The 17,182-nt window shown below is 36.6% G+C and overlaps 1 non-coding gene across 1 annotated transcript; it reads left to right on the forward strand.

The window, feature by feature from the left end:
* The first annotated feature begins 814 nt into the window (after nt 1–814).
* Nucleotides 815–922, forward strand: LOC148577754 (small nucleolar RNA R71). Its single transcript, XR_015903744.1, has one exon. It is a non-coding gene; the product is annotated as a small nucleolar RNA R71 (small nucleolar RNA).
* The last annotated feature ends 16,260 nt before the right edge of the window (nt 923–17,182 follow it).

Here is a 17,182-nt window from a genome sequence, read left to right on the forward strand (position 1 = left end):
CCTCACTGGAAATCACTGCCTCTTCCTCCTCTATAGGTTCGGCCATGTTGGGTATATTGATGGCCTTGCACTCTCTCTTTGGATTCTCTTATGTATTGCTTGGGAGAGTACTAGGAGGGATTTCAGTAACTCTTTTACTCAGCTGACCCACTTGTGCCTCCAAATTTTTTTTGGAGGTCCTTGTTTTAGTCATAAAACTGAGAGTGGTCTTAGATAGATCAGAGACTATGGTTGCTAAGTCAGAGAGGTTCTGCTTAGAATTCTCTATCTGTTGCTCAAAGGATGATGGAAAAAGCTTGCTATTGCCAAACCTGTTTCTCCCACCATTATTATTGTTGAAGCCCTGATTATGCTTTTGCTGATCCTTCCATGAGAAATTAGGATGATTTCTCCATGAAGGATTATAGGAGTTTCCATAGGATTCTCCCATGTAATTCACCTCTTCCATTCCAGGTTTCTCTGGGTCATAAGCTTCTCCTTCAAAGGAGGCTTCTTTAGTACTGCCGGATGCAGCTTGCATTCCAATCAGATTCTGAGAAATCATGTTGACTTGCTGAGTCAATATTTTATTCTAAGCCAATATGGCATTCAGAGTGTCAATCTCAGGAACTCCTTTCTTCTGAGTCATCCCATTATTCACAGGATTTCTTTCAGAAGTATACATGAACTGGTTATTTGCAACCATTTTAATGAGTTCTTGGGCTTCTGCAGGCGTCTTCTTCAGATGAAGAGATCCACCAGCAGAGTGATCCAAAGACATCTTGGATAATTCAGACAGACCATCATAGAATACACATAGGATGCTCCATTCTGAAAGCATGTCAGAAGGACACCTTCTGATCAATTGCTTGTATCTTTCCCAAGCTTCATAGAGGGATTCACCTTCCTTCTGTCTGAAGGTTTGGACTTCCACTCTAAGCTTGCTCAACTTTTGAGGTAGAAAGAATTTAGCCAAGAAGGCATTGACCAACTTTTCCCAAGAGTTCAGGCTTTCTTTAGGTTGTGAGTCCAACCATGTCCTAGCTCTGTCTCTTACAGCAAAGGGAAAAAGCATAAGTCTGTAGACCTCAGGATTAACCCCATTGGTCTTAACAGTATCACAGATTTGCAAGAATTCAGCTAAGAACTGATGAGGATCTTCCAATGGAAGTCCATGAAACTTGCAATTCTGCTACATTAGAGAAACTAATTGAGGCTTAAGCTCAAAGTTGTTTGCTCCAATTGCAGGAATTGAGATGCTTATTCCATAGAAGTCAGAAGTTGGTGCAGTAAAGTCACCAAGAATCTTCCTTGCATCTCTACCATTGTTATTGGGTTCGGCCATATCTTCTTCTTTTTCAAAAATTTCTGTAAGGTCCTCTCTAGAGTGTTGCACTTTAGCTTCTCTTAACTTCCTCTTTAGAGTCCTTTCAGGTTCAAGATCAGTTTCAACAAGAATGTCTTTATCCCTGTTTCTGCTCATATGAAAAAGAAGAGAATAGAAAAGAAGAGGAATCCTCTATGTCACAGTATAGAGATTACTTTATGTGAGTAGAAGAATAGAAGAATGAGGTAGAGATAGAATGAGAAAAATTCGAACACAGAGAGAGGGAGAGGGTTCGAATTATAAGAAGAAGAGAAGTGTTAGTAAATAAATAAAATAAATAGAAAGAGATGAGAGGGAGAGATTATTCGAATATTAATTAACAAGAAAAAAAATATTTTTGTTTTTATTTTAATTATAAGTTAGAATTCAAAATTTAAGAAGAGAAATAAAAGTAATTTGACAAATAAATAAATTAATTAATTAAAAAGATTTTTGAAAAAGTTGTTAGCTGGTCTTCGAAAATTAGTGAGGGAAAAAAGTAGTTAGGTGGTTTTGAAAAAGATAAGAAATAGTAAACTTTTAAAATCAGACAAAAAGTCAAGTAGTTAATTGAAAAAGATTTGAAAATCAATTTTGAAAAGATAAGAGGTTAGAAAATGATTTTGAATTCAAATTTTGAAAAAGATATGATTGAATTTCATTTTGAAAAAGATTTGGAAGGAAAATTAAAAAGATTTTATTTTATTTTTTGAAATTAAAGTTGATTACTTGACTAACAAGAAACTAAAAGATATGATTCTATAATTTAAAGGTTGAACCTTTCTTAATAGGCAAGTAACAACTTGAAATTTTTGAATCAAAACATTAAATGTTAGCAATAAATTCGAAAATATGAAATAAAAGTTAAGAAAAGGATTTTGAAAACTTATTTTAAAGAATTTTCGAAAAAACATGAAAGAAAAATGAAAAAGATTTGATTTTGAAAAAGATTTGAAAAGGTAGAATTTTTAAATTGAAATTTTGACTTGACTAACAAGAAACAACTAAATTTTAAAAATTTTTGACCAAACCAAACCAAAATTTCAAAATTTATTGGTAAGTAAGAGAAAGATATTATTTTTATTTTTGAATTTTTAATAAGGAAAGAGAAAAATAACAAAATGACACAAAACATAAAAATTTAAGATCAAAACAAATAATGCATGCAAGAACACTTTGAATGTCAAGATGAACACCAAGAACACTTTGAAGATCATGATGAACATCAAGAACATATTTTTGAAAATTTTTAAGAAAAGAAAGACATGCAATACACCAAACTTAGAAATTTTTAATTGAAAATGCATATGAAAAACAGGAAAAGACACAAAACAAGAAAATTTAAAGATCAAATAAGAAAAATCATCAAGAACAACTTGAAGATCAATGAAGAACACAATGCATATATTTTCAAAAATTTTAGAAAATTAAAAGATACAATTGACACCAAACTTAAAATTTGACACAGGACTCAAACAAGAAACACAAAATTTTTGGTTTTTATGATTTTATTAATTTTTTTGTAATTTTTCAAAAATTATTTTGGAAAAAGAAAAATAAAGGGATACACAATTTTTAATAAGAATTCCAGGCTTCATGCAATGTTAGTCTAAAGTTTCGGTCCAAAAGAATTAGACATGGCCAAATGGCCAGCCAAGCTTCAGCATACAAATACAGACATGTCCTTTCTACAATGGAAAGTAGAAACCTTAGTCCAAAAGATTAGACATGGCTTAACAGCCAGCCAGGCTTCAACATATCTTAAGAAGCTCTAGAATTCATTCTTAAAAATTCTGAAGAACATATTATTTTTTTTTTTTTGGTTTTTGAATTTTTTGAAAATTTTTTTTTTTGTATTATTTTTTTTCGAAAATAAAAAATAAAAAAATAAAAAGCTTAAACATAAAATAAAATTACCTAATCTAAGTAACAAGATGGACCATCAGTTGTCCAAACTCGAACAATCCCCGGCAACGGCGCCAAAAACTTGGTGTGGGAAATTGTGATTCACACTTTTCACAACTCCGCACAACTAACAAGCAAGTGCACTGGGTCGTCCAAGTAATACCTTACGTGAGTAAGGGTCGATCCCACGGAGACTGTCGGCTTGAAGCAAGCTATGGTCATCCTTGTAAATCTCAGTCAGGCGAATTCAAATGGTTATGAGGTTTTGATAAGCGTCTGGAGATGCTTTGTTGCTTCTGAACCTCTGCTTTCCTATTGCCTTCTTCCAACCATGCGTGCTCCCTTCCATGGCAAGCTGTATAATCCTCTCGGATGAAAAATACCAGGTACGATCTCTGAACGGCTAATCAACTGTCAAATTGCTCGTCTCGGATGAAAAATACCATGTACAGCTACCGCACGGCTAATCATTTGTCGGTTCCCGCTAGCGTCGGAATAGGACCCTTGTCCTTTTGCACACTGTCACTGCGCCTAACATTCGCAGGTTTGAAGCTCGTCATAGTCATCCCTTCCTGGATCCTACTCGGAATACCACAGACAAGGTTTAGACTTTCCAGATCCCAGGAATGCTGCCTATTGGTTCTAGCCTATACCACGAAGATACTAATCTCACGGATTCAGTCCAAAAAGTGCTATTTATAGAAAATAAGTAACTAAGTGCATATAGTGCAGAAATCCACTTCTGGGGCCCACTTGGTGTGTGCTTGGGTTGAGCATTGAAGCTTTCACGTGCATAGACTGTTCTTGCGGTTTAACGCCAGCTTAGGTGCCAGTTTGGGCCATTAGCTCCAATTTTGGTGCCAGTTCTGGCGTTTTACGTCAGAAAGTTTTAGGCTGGATTTTAGCGCCAGTTTGGGCCATCAAATCTCAGCCATAGTATAGACTATTATATATTGCTGTAAAGCCCAGGATGTCTACTTTACAACGCAAGTGAGAGCGCGCCAATTGGGCTTCTGTAGCTCCAGAAAATCCACTTCGAGTGCAGGAGGGTCAAAATCCAACAGCATCTGTAGTCCTTTTTTAGCCTCTGAATCAGATTTTTGATCAGGTCCCTCAATTTCAGCCAGAAAATACCTGAAATCACAAAAAAACACACAAACTCATAGTAAAGTCCAAAAATATAATTTTTTAATAAAAACTAATAAAAATATAATAAAAAGTAACTAAATCATACTAAAAACTATGTAAAAATAATGCCAAAAAGGATATAAATTATCCACTCATCATTTGGTTGCTTGTAGGTGATGAAATAATGGAAAGAGGAAATTTTGGCACACTTTTGAAGTTTGAACACGCTTTGGACCTTAGGCCACGCTTCAAAAAGCGTGGCCCATGAAAATAAAGCGTGGCGCTCAACCAAGGTAGCGCTCAACCAAAGGAGCGCTCAACCAAGGGAGCGCTCAAGCAAGGCCAAAGCAAGGAGCGTACAAAGAAGTGAGCGCTACGCTCACAAGTGTGAGCATTTTCGTGGCCCTCACCAAGGATCGAAGAGAGGGCACTAAGAGGAAGGTTGGGCGCATCAAGACAAGGGTAGTAGTGCTCAAAAACTCAAGCGCAGCGCTCCCTTTTGTTCACTTTTTCGTGCCTTTCATCAAAGAAAGCTAGGCAGCACTCAAAGCAAGGCACACACCCAGGCGCACCAAATTGCTCACCTAGAGGGAGCGTTGGAAAATTTGAACGTAGCGCTCCCTTTCCTTCACTTTTTCATGCTCTCTTGGCCAAAGAAAGCAAAGCACACCCAAGGAAAGCAAGCAATCAAGTGTAGCGCTGAAAGAGTGAGCGCAGCACTCACTTAGAAAACGCTAGGCGAAGGAGCAATTGCAACCAAGGCTCACACATAAGGAGTGAACGCCAAGTTCACTTAAGTGAACGAAGGGCTCCACTGGGAGCTAACCCATGCCTCCAACTCAATTGAACCAAGGCTACCCGGATCCATTCTTTATTCATGGCCATATTTGAAAAGCCCATTCCAAACTATGAAGACCAAAATAAAAAGTGTATAAATAGGATTACGTTTGATTTGTAGATGGACCTTTTGTTCAATTTTTGTTTCACCGTTAGGTCATTTTTCACTTTTCACTTTTAATTTTCAATTGTTTTAAATTTGGGATTTGGGAATTTGGATCTGAGTTTTTCTTTCGGCATTTTCTTTTCTTCTGCAACTTTTACTTTCTGTTCTTGGAATTGGAATTGAGACTGATGAGCTCCATTGATTCTAAATATGAGAATCATCTTTCACTCTTCTTCTCAATTGTTCTAAGAATTAGATCTGAGTTTAGTTTTCTGTTTTCATTTTCTTCTGTTGCCAATTCTACTTTTGGGTTTTTTTGAATTGAGATTGAAGAATTTCATTGAATCTGGATCTGAAAATCATCTTTGCTTTGCTTTCATATAGTTTTGGGAATTAGAGAATTGGATTTAAGTTCTTTTGCTGTATTCAATTTCATTTTCTTCTGTAATTTATTTCTGCTTGATCAAGGGAGTAGTTGAGATTTAGATCTGCTTTCTAAAATCATTGCTCTTCTTCGATCTTCAATTTCTCTTTAGGATTTCATAATTGACTCAAGTTTTCTTCCTATTTTGTCTTTTGAAGCAATTTTCCATTTCTATTCTTGCTACTAAGATCCAGATCTGAATTCTTGCATCTCAGAGCTTTCTGATTTACTTTACTTTGCAATTTCTTGTTCAATTCCAAGTCCCAGCACCCAAATCCTTTTACTTTTCAAGCAATTTATATTTCTCAGCAATTTAGATTCAGCAAATTTACATTTCTTGCAATTTAAGTTTCAGTTCATTTAATTTCTTACACTCTAAGTTTCATGCAATTTAATCTTTCTGCACCTTTAGATTCAGTCAATTTACCTTCTACACTCTATTTTTCTGCTCAATTTACATTCTACACACTCTATTTACTTACAATTTAGCTTCTGTCAATCAAAATCATTCAAATCATCAAATATTCGCTTGATCGACCTAACTAAATTCATCATCTAACTAAAATTGCTCAATACATCAATCCCTGTAGGATCGACCTCACTCTTGTGAGTAATTACTACTTGATGCGACCCGGTACACTTGCCGGTGAGTTTTGTGTGGAATCGCTTTTCCACCCATCAAGTTTTTGGCTCCGTTGCCGGGGATTGATTTAGATTGACAATGATTAAGTAAGGTGATAGTCTAGATTAAGCATTTTCTTTCCATTTTTAGTAAGCACACTAACTGTTTGAATTTTTGCTTAAGCTAACACTAACTAACTCTAGCAGTAGAGTGTTTCATTCTGGTTTTTGGTTTTGTGTTTATGTCAGGAGGAAGAAGAGGTGAATCCACATCTCTTAACATTGACGAGAGAACCCTTCGAAGATTGAGAAGAGAAGCCAAAGAAAAAGGACTTATTGGTGAAGAGGAATTGGAGGAGGAACAGCAAGTAATGGATGATAACATTCCAGATCACACTGAGGGTGTGGCCAACAACCATGGTCAACCTCAGAAAAGAGTCCTAGCCTCCTACACTATCCCTAAACCAAAGCATTGTGGGAGTAGGATCCTAACCCCCAATGTCAATGCCAATAAGTTTGAACTCAAGCCTCAATTGATCACCCTGGTTCAAAATAACTGTCAATATGGAGGAAGTGCTGCTGAAGATCTAAAGCAGCATCTCTCTGTGTTTTTGAGAATTTGTGACACTGTCAAAACCAATAGAGTCAATCCTGATATCTATAAGCTTCTTTTATTCCGCTTTTCACTAAGAGACAAAGCCACACATTGGTTGGAGACCTTCCCTAAGGAGAGCATTACCAGTTGGGATGATTTGGTTTGCAAATTTCTAGCCAAGTTCTATCCACCTCAAAGAGTCATCAAACTGAAAACTGATGTGCAAACCTTCAGACAGCCAGAAGGAGAGTCATTATATGAGGCTTGGGAGAGGTTGATAAACCACTATTCTATGGTTTATCTTGTGCTCAATTGAGTGGTTTTTATTAAGTCTTTGCACACTTATTCATACTAAATGCATGGTTTTACATTTTCCTTCCTAATTTTGGGCTATGATTGAAAACATGCTTCTTTGGTCTTATTAATCCTCTCTTATTACCATTCAATGCCGTGATATGTGTGTTAAGTGATTTCAGAGATTACAGGGCAGGAATGGCTTAGAGGAGGGAAAGGAAGCATGCAAAAGTGGAAGGAATACAAGAAACTGAAGGAACTGCTAATGCTGTCCAGCCTGACCTCTTCACACTCAAACGGTCATAACTTGAGCTACAGAGGTCCAAATGATACGGTTCCAGTTGCGTTGGAAAGCTAACATCCGGATTCGAAATGATATATAATTTTCCATAGCGGCCGTACAGCAAAGAGAAGCGTACGCGTGATTCACGCAGACGCATTGCAGTGACAAAAAACCAGCGTGGCAGATTTCGTCCCCAGTGATTTCTGGGCTGTTTTTGACCCAATTTTCGGCCCAGAAAACACATATTAGAGGCTATAAAGTGGGAGAATACATCCATTCAATATACAACATTCATATCAACAATTTTAAATTTTAGATGTAGTTTTCTAGAGAGAGAGGCTCTCTCCTCTCTCTTAGGTTTTAGGATTTAGGATTTCTCTTAGTTTTAGGATTGCTTCTTCTCAATTCCAGGATCAATGTTCCTTTAATTTAATTTCTCTTCGACTTTCAATTACTCTATTACTTTAGTTTGTTTATTTTCCCAATTTGGTTTATGGATTCCTATGTTTAGTTTGATTTTCTATTTAATACAATTTGAGGTATTTCAGATTCATGATTGCTTTCTTCTGTATATGATATAAATAATTTAGATTTTACCCCTTTTGGCTTTAGTTGAGTAATTGGTGACACTTGAGTTGTCAAACTCAGCTGTTGATTGAAAATTGGAAATTGCTGATTGATTTGGATCCCTCTAAAGCTAGTCTTTCCACAGGAGTTGACTAGGACTTGAGGAATCAAGTTAATTGGTCCCCTTGACTTTCCTTTATTTAGTAAGGGTTAACTAAGTGGGAGCAATAACAATTCTCATCACACCTGATAAGGATAACTAGGATGGGATTTCCAGTTCTCATACCTTGCTAAGAGTTTTTCTAGTAATTAATTTACTTTATTGCTAATTTATTCTCCTTGTTCCCTATTTCAAAAACCCAAAAATATACCCTTTTCCATAACCAATAATAAATCATACCTCCCTGCAATTCCTTGAGAAGACGACCCGAGGTTTAAATACTTCGGTTATAAATTTTATTGGGTTTTGTTACTTGTGACAACCAAAAATTTTGTACGAAAGGAATTCTTGTCGGTCTAGAAGCTATACTTACAACGGGAATTTATTTGTGAAAATTCTAGATCGCGCAAGAGTTTCGTTCGTCAAAATGGCGCCGTTGTCGGGGAATTGTAAACGTGTGCCTTATTATTGGTTATTGTAAATATTTTTCTCGTTTGTTTTCTTTGCTTTGATCTAAAAATTCTATTTTTGGTGTCATTTTATTGTTTTTCTCTTTCCTCATAAATTCAAAAATATCTTTTCTCTTTATTTTAATTGATTTTTTTTCGAAAATTACAAAAAAAAAATCAGATTTTTATTTTAAAATTTTTATCTTATCTTATCTTAATTTTAAATTTCAAAATTCAAATCTTTTTCAAAAATCATATCTTTTTCAAAATCTTATCTTATCTTATTTCAAAATTAAATTTCAAATTTCAATATTTAAAATTCAAAAATTCAAAATTCAAATTTCAAAATTTAAATTTAAAATTTTAAAAAAATCAAACTTTTTCAAAATTTAAACCTTTTTCAAATCTTTATCTTATATTGTTGTCAGTGTTTCTAGTTCTAGGAGTTTATTTTTATTAATTTTTTTATTAGTTTTTGTTTTCATTTTCTTTAGCTACTATGAATTCTCACCCCTCTGGCTTTAAGTTTGGTTCCAATGTTGTTATAAGGAATAGAAACTATAATGAAAATAGGCATCAAGGTTGGAAGAATCAAAGATGGGAGGAGCCACAAGGATTTGATCAACCCTCTTGGCAACAACCCCCTCCAATGCGCTATAACCAACAACCATTCTGTGATGCATACCAAGACAATAGTTATGGTGGACCCTTTCGTGACAAACCATCTCCACCAAATTACTATGGTCAAGAGCCATTCTAGGGAAGGTACCAAGATGATAAATATGGTGGACTCCCTTGTAGTTACCAACAAGCCCCGCCATATGCTTATGAACCACCTCCCCAACATACCTTTGAACCACCAAAATCACAAGCCCCTTTACACCATTCACCTCCATATGATCCCAACCCTTATCCATCCTAATTCCAACCCAATTATCCCCAAGGACCACCACTTCCATATGCACCATGTCCATATCCATTGACCCAAGAATCACAGGCTTGCCTCGAGAAAACAGTAGATCAATTTCATGCAACCCTTCATCAACTGGAGCAAGCGATAAATCGATTACCTTCCAGATGTTCGAACACTCAAGGAACCCCCATGGCTTCATGTGGAGAATCTAATGAAGAACGTAGCATGAAGGAGACACTAGAAACTCCGGTGGACAGTGAGCAGCATGACCTTGTATTGGAACAATTAGAGGAAGCCGTAATCATTGAAGAAGAAGAAGTGCTCGAAGAATTAGGAGATGCAGAACGTCCATGGGAAAGCCCAGTCATAGAGCCCCCTTCTAAGGAGTTTGAATTTGTTGTTGAGGAGGGTGTACAACCTCCAAGGCATATCATGGTTGAAGAATTTAAAGGGGATGATCAAGAGATGGATTCAATCATTGATGAATTCTTATCTACATTTGAATCCTCTCCCATTGGACTTAACATGGAGATTAAAGAAGAAAAAGCACAACCACCCATGCTCTTGGTGAACAATGAAGAAGAGATCGAATTGGAAGAAAGCTACCAAGAGGAAGAAGTTGATATTGAAAAAGCTTGCATAGAGGTGGAAGTTGTCAAAGAAGAGCCCAAGGGAATGGAGCTGGAAATCACCTTGCCAAGGTTGTTGGAGACCTCTCCCCCAAAGTCATCACCATCCATCCCTTCATTCAAATGGGTAAATCTCTCATCTCTAAGCTTAATTAGCTCACTTGAATATGCTTTGCTTGAGACGGATGGGCAACTTAGAGCTCTTTGTAGCTATAAGAGTAAGATGGAGATGGTTAGTGGTTGACAACACAATCCTAGATTCATTGTGGTAGGAAGCTCACGGCTGAGTTATCATGGTTGGAAGAATACTAAATTGTATGGGTCTAGGAAGCAGTTTGGATTCCTCAGTGAGAATTCGGATTGCTTACCACCCGGTTGGAAAAAAGATGGTCAACAAGAAGACAGGTGCAAAAGCAAGGTTTGGGACCCCGAAATTCAATCTAGCAATCAACACTCTTGGGGCCTTGTCACTTGCTTTAATTTGCTCGAAGGCTTTATGTAACTAGTTTGGGATCCCGGAGGATATTGGAATTACAAACATTGGTGGAGATTCCTGGATGAGTTCAAACGAAGCCTCCATGACAAGAAGCTCCCCAAATGTCCAACTTAAATACTTTAACTAAAAGTGCTAGGTGGGAGACAACCCACCATGGTATAATCGTTCTTTTTCAGTCTTAGTTTTATTTTATTTTGTTTTATTCTTAATTTTATTTTATTCTATTTTTCTTAGTGTTCATTTATAATATCTACATCAGCATCTACATTTTTCATTCTACATACTACATATAAAAAAAAAACACGTCCAACGCGTGCACGTGAACCACGCGCACGCGTTACATGCGACGCTAAACCTTACAGAGAGTTGCGCGGGAGCGTCGATGGAGGTGTGCCTTAGGAATAAATATGCCCACGTGACTCTGTCGCTAACGCGCCCGCGTCATGTTGAAAAATAGCTTCCCCACGCATCTGCGTCACCTACACGACCGCGTGCCCCTGCAAAATTGACGTAAAGAGGTATATGGCAGCAAGTTATGAAGGAGCTGGGCTGGAATGGTGCTAGAATCACAAGCCCTATCACGCGAACGCGTGCCCCACGCGTCCACATCGTTTTTCAAATTATGGCTATTTACGCGATCGCGTCACCTACGCAAACGCATCACCCAGATTTTTGGCAAAATGCGTATAAAACAGAGAGTTGTGCGTACGCGAGGCTGCACTCGCGCCATTAGCACAAATTTGGCCACGCGATCGCGTGAATCACGCGTCTGCGTCACCTAAAAATTATCTCACACCACGCGACCGCGTCACATGCGGTGCACAGCCTATCCAGATCAGCCAAATATCTTATCTTTTCTTCCCCAAATCCAAATCTTTTCTTTCCCTTCTTATTTCTTTCTTCTCTCTTCTTCCTTTTTCTTTATTCTTTCTTACTTACTTCTTCTTCATCTCTTTAACTTCTCATCCTTATTCTTTTTCATTCTATTTTACTTAATTTATTTGCATACTTTCATTCATAGCATTTTAATTTTGTGCATGTTTTATTTGGTGTTAAATTTTCTTATTCAACTGTTGTAACTTTTCTGGTATTATTCTGGTACTTCATGACTTGTTTTATTCTGATTGGGTATTATTAATCATAAGTCAATGCTAATTCTTATAATACCGGTATTCCTTTTTTATTGATATGAACTTATACTGTCTTTCATTACCCACACTCCTCCCCTTTGTTTCAAATTTTGCACCACTGGTATTCCATGTGCTTCTATTATTTTCTCACTTGAATGTTGTAGCTACCATGTAATTGAGACCCTTATTATTTGGCATTAACACCCATATTTTATTTGTTTTCTATCTTTGTTTCTTGTTTACTTTTCTTCTTTTCCTCTTCTCTCAGGATGGCCACCGGGAAGAGAACCAGAAGACATTTACATGGAGTAACAGACAAGTCCATCTGCACAATCTCTAGAGAAAAGCATCAGTTGTAGCAGCCCGTCCACTTGTACATCTCTGCATGCACCAAGGACGGTGCAATCTTTAAGTGTGGAGAGGTCGATACCGATCTCCATGGGTTAGTTACCCTCTTTTCAACACCGATGTTTTATTTTCTTTATTTGTTCATTGTTGCATTTGCATGTTTAATTGCATATTTGTTTGATTTTGTGCATATTTTACCACCACTTGGTTAAAGTGATATTTTCTTTTTCAAGAAACTTTTTATAACGTTTCACTAATTTGAATTAAAATTTTTATTGAACTTGTTTGAAGAAATATTATATTGGAACATGGTTTAGAGCTCGAACACACAAAACCAGTGAAATTTTGAGCCTAATTTATTGGTTACATCTTATCAACCAATATTTTATTTTTAGTGTGTTTTTTCTCTCTAAAATTGTGATCTTTGTTTGGCTTAATTCTATATATCCATTGTTTGATGTATGCATGCACTTATATGATTGAGGCCTTGTTTCACTTAGCTTACATACCCATATGGCCTTACCCTTTCATTATCCTTTGCAAACCAATTTTGAGCCTATTTTACCCCTTTATTCTTTATTTTAGCACATCATTAACTCTAAGCGAAAAATAATAATGTCCTTAATTTGAATCCTTGGTTAGCTTAGACTAGTAAGAGTTCTCATGAATTAAGTGTGGGGAAAAATTGGGATTGAAAACATTTGGTTTAAGAATTGGGTGATATATATTTTTATGAAAATGTGAAAGAAATGTTTAGGACATATTCATGCATTAAATAATTTAATCATATGCATTGAGAAAAACAAAAAAGAGAGAGAGAGAAAAAAGAGAAGAAAAATAGGCATATATAAAAAAAGAGAAAAAGAGAAAATAAGTGAAAGGGGACAAAATGCCCCAAAGTAAATGGTGAAAGCAATGCATATGTATTGTACTCGAAATGAGGATGCATGAATAGGTGGAAAACATGGTTAATGTATAGTTAGATTTTGTATTGTGATTACATGGATTGTCTTAAGTTAGGTGGGAAAGTTTAAGTTAATTAAGGATTTAGATTTTAGTCCACTTGACCAAGTACAATCCTACCTTGACCCTAACCCCATTACAATCCTTAAAAGACCTCTTGATATGTGTATCTGTGCATTAAATTTTTGTTGATTGTTAGATGAAGAGAAAGCCTTAGAAAGTAAGATTAGTAGAGAATTGAGAGAATCAAACCTCAAACACCTGAGCGATTAGAGTGTATACACTTCTGGTGAGGGTTCGATGCTCGATTCTTTGTTCCCGGCTTTCATGAGCTATTTTCTTCTACAAGTCTACTTGTACTTTATTTTGTGATTTGAATTAGTGAAAGCCAGTTTATATTTGTTCTTAAAAGATTTATTTACTTTTAACCAAGTAGATAAAAGCATTTTGCATGTAGTTGTATTCATATATATAGGTTGCATTTCATACATTCTACCATTCCTCTTCACTCTTATAGTTTCTCTTGTGCTTAGCATGAGGACATGCTAATGTTTAAGTGTGGGGAGATTGATAAACCACTAATCTATGGTTTATCTTGTGCTCAATTGAGTGGTTTTTATCAAGTCTTTGCACACTTATTCATACTAATTGCATGGTTTTACATTTTCCTTCCTAATTTTGTGCTATGATTGAAAACATACTTCTTTGGTCTTATATTTGCTAATATTAATCCTCTCTTATTACCATTCGATGCCGTGATATTTGTGTTAAGTGATTTCAGAGATTACAGAGCAGGAATGGCTTAGAGGAGGGAAAGGAAGCATGAAAAAGTTGAAGGAATACAAGAAACTGAAGGAACTGCTAAAGCTGTCCAGCCTGACCTCTTCACACTCAAACGGTCATAACTTGAGCTACAGAGATCCAAATGATGCGGTCTCAGTTGCGTTTGAAAGCTAACATCCGGGGCTTCAAAATAATATATAATTTGCCATAGTGGTCGTACAGATAGGTTATGCGCACGCGTGATTCACGCAGATGCGTCGCAGTGACAAAAAACCAGCGTGGCAGATTTCGTCCCCAGCGATTTCTTGGCTGTTTTTGACCCAATTTTCGGCCAAGAAAACACAGATTAGAGGCTATAAAGTGGGGGAATGCATCCATTCAACATACAACATTCATATCAACAATTTTAGGTTTTAGATATAGTTTTCTAGAGAGAGAGGCTCTCTCCTCTCTCTTAGGTTTTAGGATTTAGGATTTCTCTTAGTTTTAGGATTGCTTCTTCTCAATTCTAGGTTCAATGTTCCTTTAATTTAATTTCTCTTCTACTTTCAATTACTCTATTACTTTAGTTTGTTTATTTTCCCAATTTGGTTTATGGATTCCTATGTTTAATTTGATTTTCTATTTAATACAATTTGAGGTATTTCAGATTCATGATTGCTTTCTTCTATTTATGATATAAATAATTTAGATTTTTCCCTTTTTGGCTTTGGTTGAGTAATTGGTGACACTTGAGTTGTCAAACTCAGCTATTGATTGAAAATTGGAAATTGCTGATTGATTTGGATCCCTCGAAAGCTAGTCTTTCCACAGGAGTTGACTAGGACTTGAGGAATCAAGTTAATTGGTCCACTTGACTTTCCTTTATTTAGTAAGGGTTAACTAAGTGGGAGTAATAACAATTCTCATCACACCTGATAAGGATAACTAGGATGGGATTTCCAATTCTCATACCTTGCCAAGAGTGTTTCTAGTAATTAATTTACTTTATTGCTAATTTATTCTCCTTGTTCCCTATTTCAAAAACCCAAAAATATACCATTTTCCATAACCAATAATAAATCATACCTCCCTGCAATTCCTTGAGAAGACGACCCGAGGTTTAAATACTTTGGTTATAAATTTTGTTGGGTTTTGTTACTTGTGACAACCAAAACTTTTGTACAAAAGGAATTCTTGTCGGTCTAGAAGCTATACTTACAACGGAAATTTATTTGTGAAAATTCTAGATCGTGCGAGAGTTTCGTTCGTCAGAGGTACAATAATCTAATCAGAAGGTGTCCAGAGGGGATGTTCAGTGAATGGGTGGAGTTGCAGAACTTCTATGAAGGCTTGTCCTTACCTTCAAGGAAAGCTTTGGATTATTCCTCAGGAGGATCTTTGCAAATGATGAAAACTGCTCAAGAGGCACATAATCTCATAGACATGGTAGCCAACAATGAGAATTTTTATTCCTCTGAAAGGCAAGTATCCCCAAAGAAAGGAGTATTTAGAATAAGAAGGAGACAGTAATCCTAATACAAGAATGTAGTGCTGTCATCTAAAGAGGCCTTCCTCCAAAGCTCAAAGATCCATGAAGCTTCATCCTATCCTGCACTATAGGCAACAGAACATTGGACATAGCTCTCTGTGACTTAGGAGCCAGCATCAATTTGATGCCCCTCTCACTCATGAAGAAGCTTGCAATAGAGGAAGTCAAGCCTACCAGGATGTCACTCCAAATGGATGACAGATCACTTAAGATACCAAATGGGGTTGTGAAAAATTTATTAGTGAAGCGTGGAGACTTCATTTTCCGTGCTGACTTTGTTATCATGGACATGGAAGAAGAGTGACACAGTTCAATTATATTAGGACGACCTTTCTTAGCAACAGCAAGAGCCATCATTGATGTGGAGAAATGGGAGATGACACTCAGGATGCATGATGAGAAGATGATCATCAATGTCTTCAAGGCCATGCAATAACCACTAGAGAAGGAAAAGCACATGAGAGTGGAAATGATAGAAGAAGTGGAGGAGGAGCTACTGGAAGATAACAATCTGGAAGAACAAGAAGAGGAATTAGAGGTGGAACAAGAGTTCATAGAAGAGGAAGTGGTAGAAATCTCTTTTGAAAGCAAGGCAGAGAAGAAGCCGAAACAAAAGTTAAAGCCTCTTCCCACTCATCTCAATATGTGTTTCTTGGAGAAGCAGAGACCCTACCAGTGATCATAAACTCCTCCTTGAACATAGAAGAAGAAACAAAGCTGATTGAAGTGTTGAAAGCTCACAAGACTGTCTTGGGTTGGACAATTGATGACATAAAGGGCATAAGCCCTGCCATTTGTATGCATAAAATTCTATTAGAGGAAGATTCAAAGCCTGTAGTTCAATCCCAAAGAAGACTCAACCCAACCATGAAGGAGGTGGTTCAAAAAGAAGTGATGAAGTTATGGAATGCTGGGATAATCTTTCCAATCTCTGACAGTTCATGGGTGAGTCCGGTTCAAGTTGTACCAAAGAAGGGAGCAATGACAGTCATCACCAATGAGAAGAATGAATTGATCCCCACCAGGACAGTGACTGGGGGGAGGATGTGCATAGATTATAGAAGACTGAATGATGCTACAAGGAAAGATCACTTTCCCCTCCCATTCATCGACCAGATGCTGGAAAGATTGGCTGGCCATGCCTATTATTGCTTCTTGGACGGATACTCTGGGTACAATCAAATAGTGGTGGATCCCAAGGATCAAGAAAAGACTTCCTTCACCTGTCTATTTGGAGTTTTTGCTTACAGAAGGATGCCCTTTGGTTTGCATAATGCCCCTACAACTTTTCAAAGGTGTATGGTTTCTATATTTTCTGACATTGTTGAAAAGTTTTTAGAAGTTTTCAAGGATGATTTTTCTGTCTTTGGCAATTCATTTAACACTTACTTGCATCATTTAACTCTTGTTTTGAAAAGATGCCAAGAAACTAACCTGGTATTGAATTGGAAGAAATGCCATTTCATGGTTCCGGAAGGGATAGTTCTTGGGCATAAGGTTTTAAGCAAAGGTATAGAAGTTGACAAAGCAAAAATAGAAATCATTGAAAAATTTCCTATACATGTTAATGTGAAAGCAGTAAGGAGTTTTCTTGGACATGTTGGTTTTACAGGAGGTTCATCAAAGATTTTTCAAAAATAGCAAAACCATTGAGCAATTTGCTAATGATTGATAG

This window comes from Arachis ipaensis, chromosome B1, assembly GCF_059453495.1.
Source record: "Arachis ipaensis isolate K30076 ecotype BB chromosome B1, ASM5945349v1, whole genome shotgun sequence".
NCBI classification, from domain to species: Eukaryota; Viridiplantae; Streptophyta; class Magnoliopsida; order Fabales; family Fabaceae; genus Arachis; species Arachis ipaensis.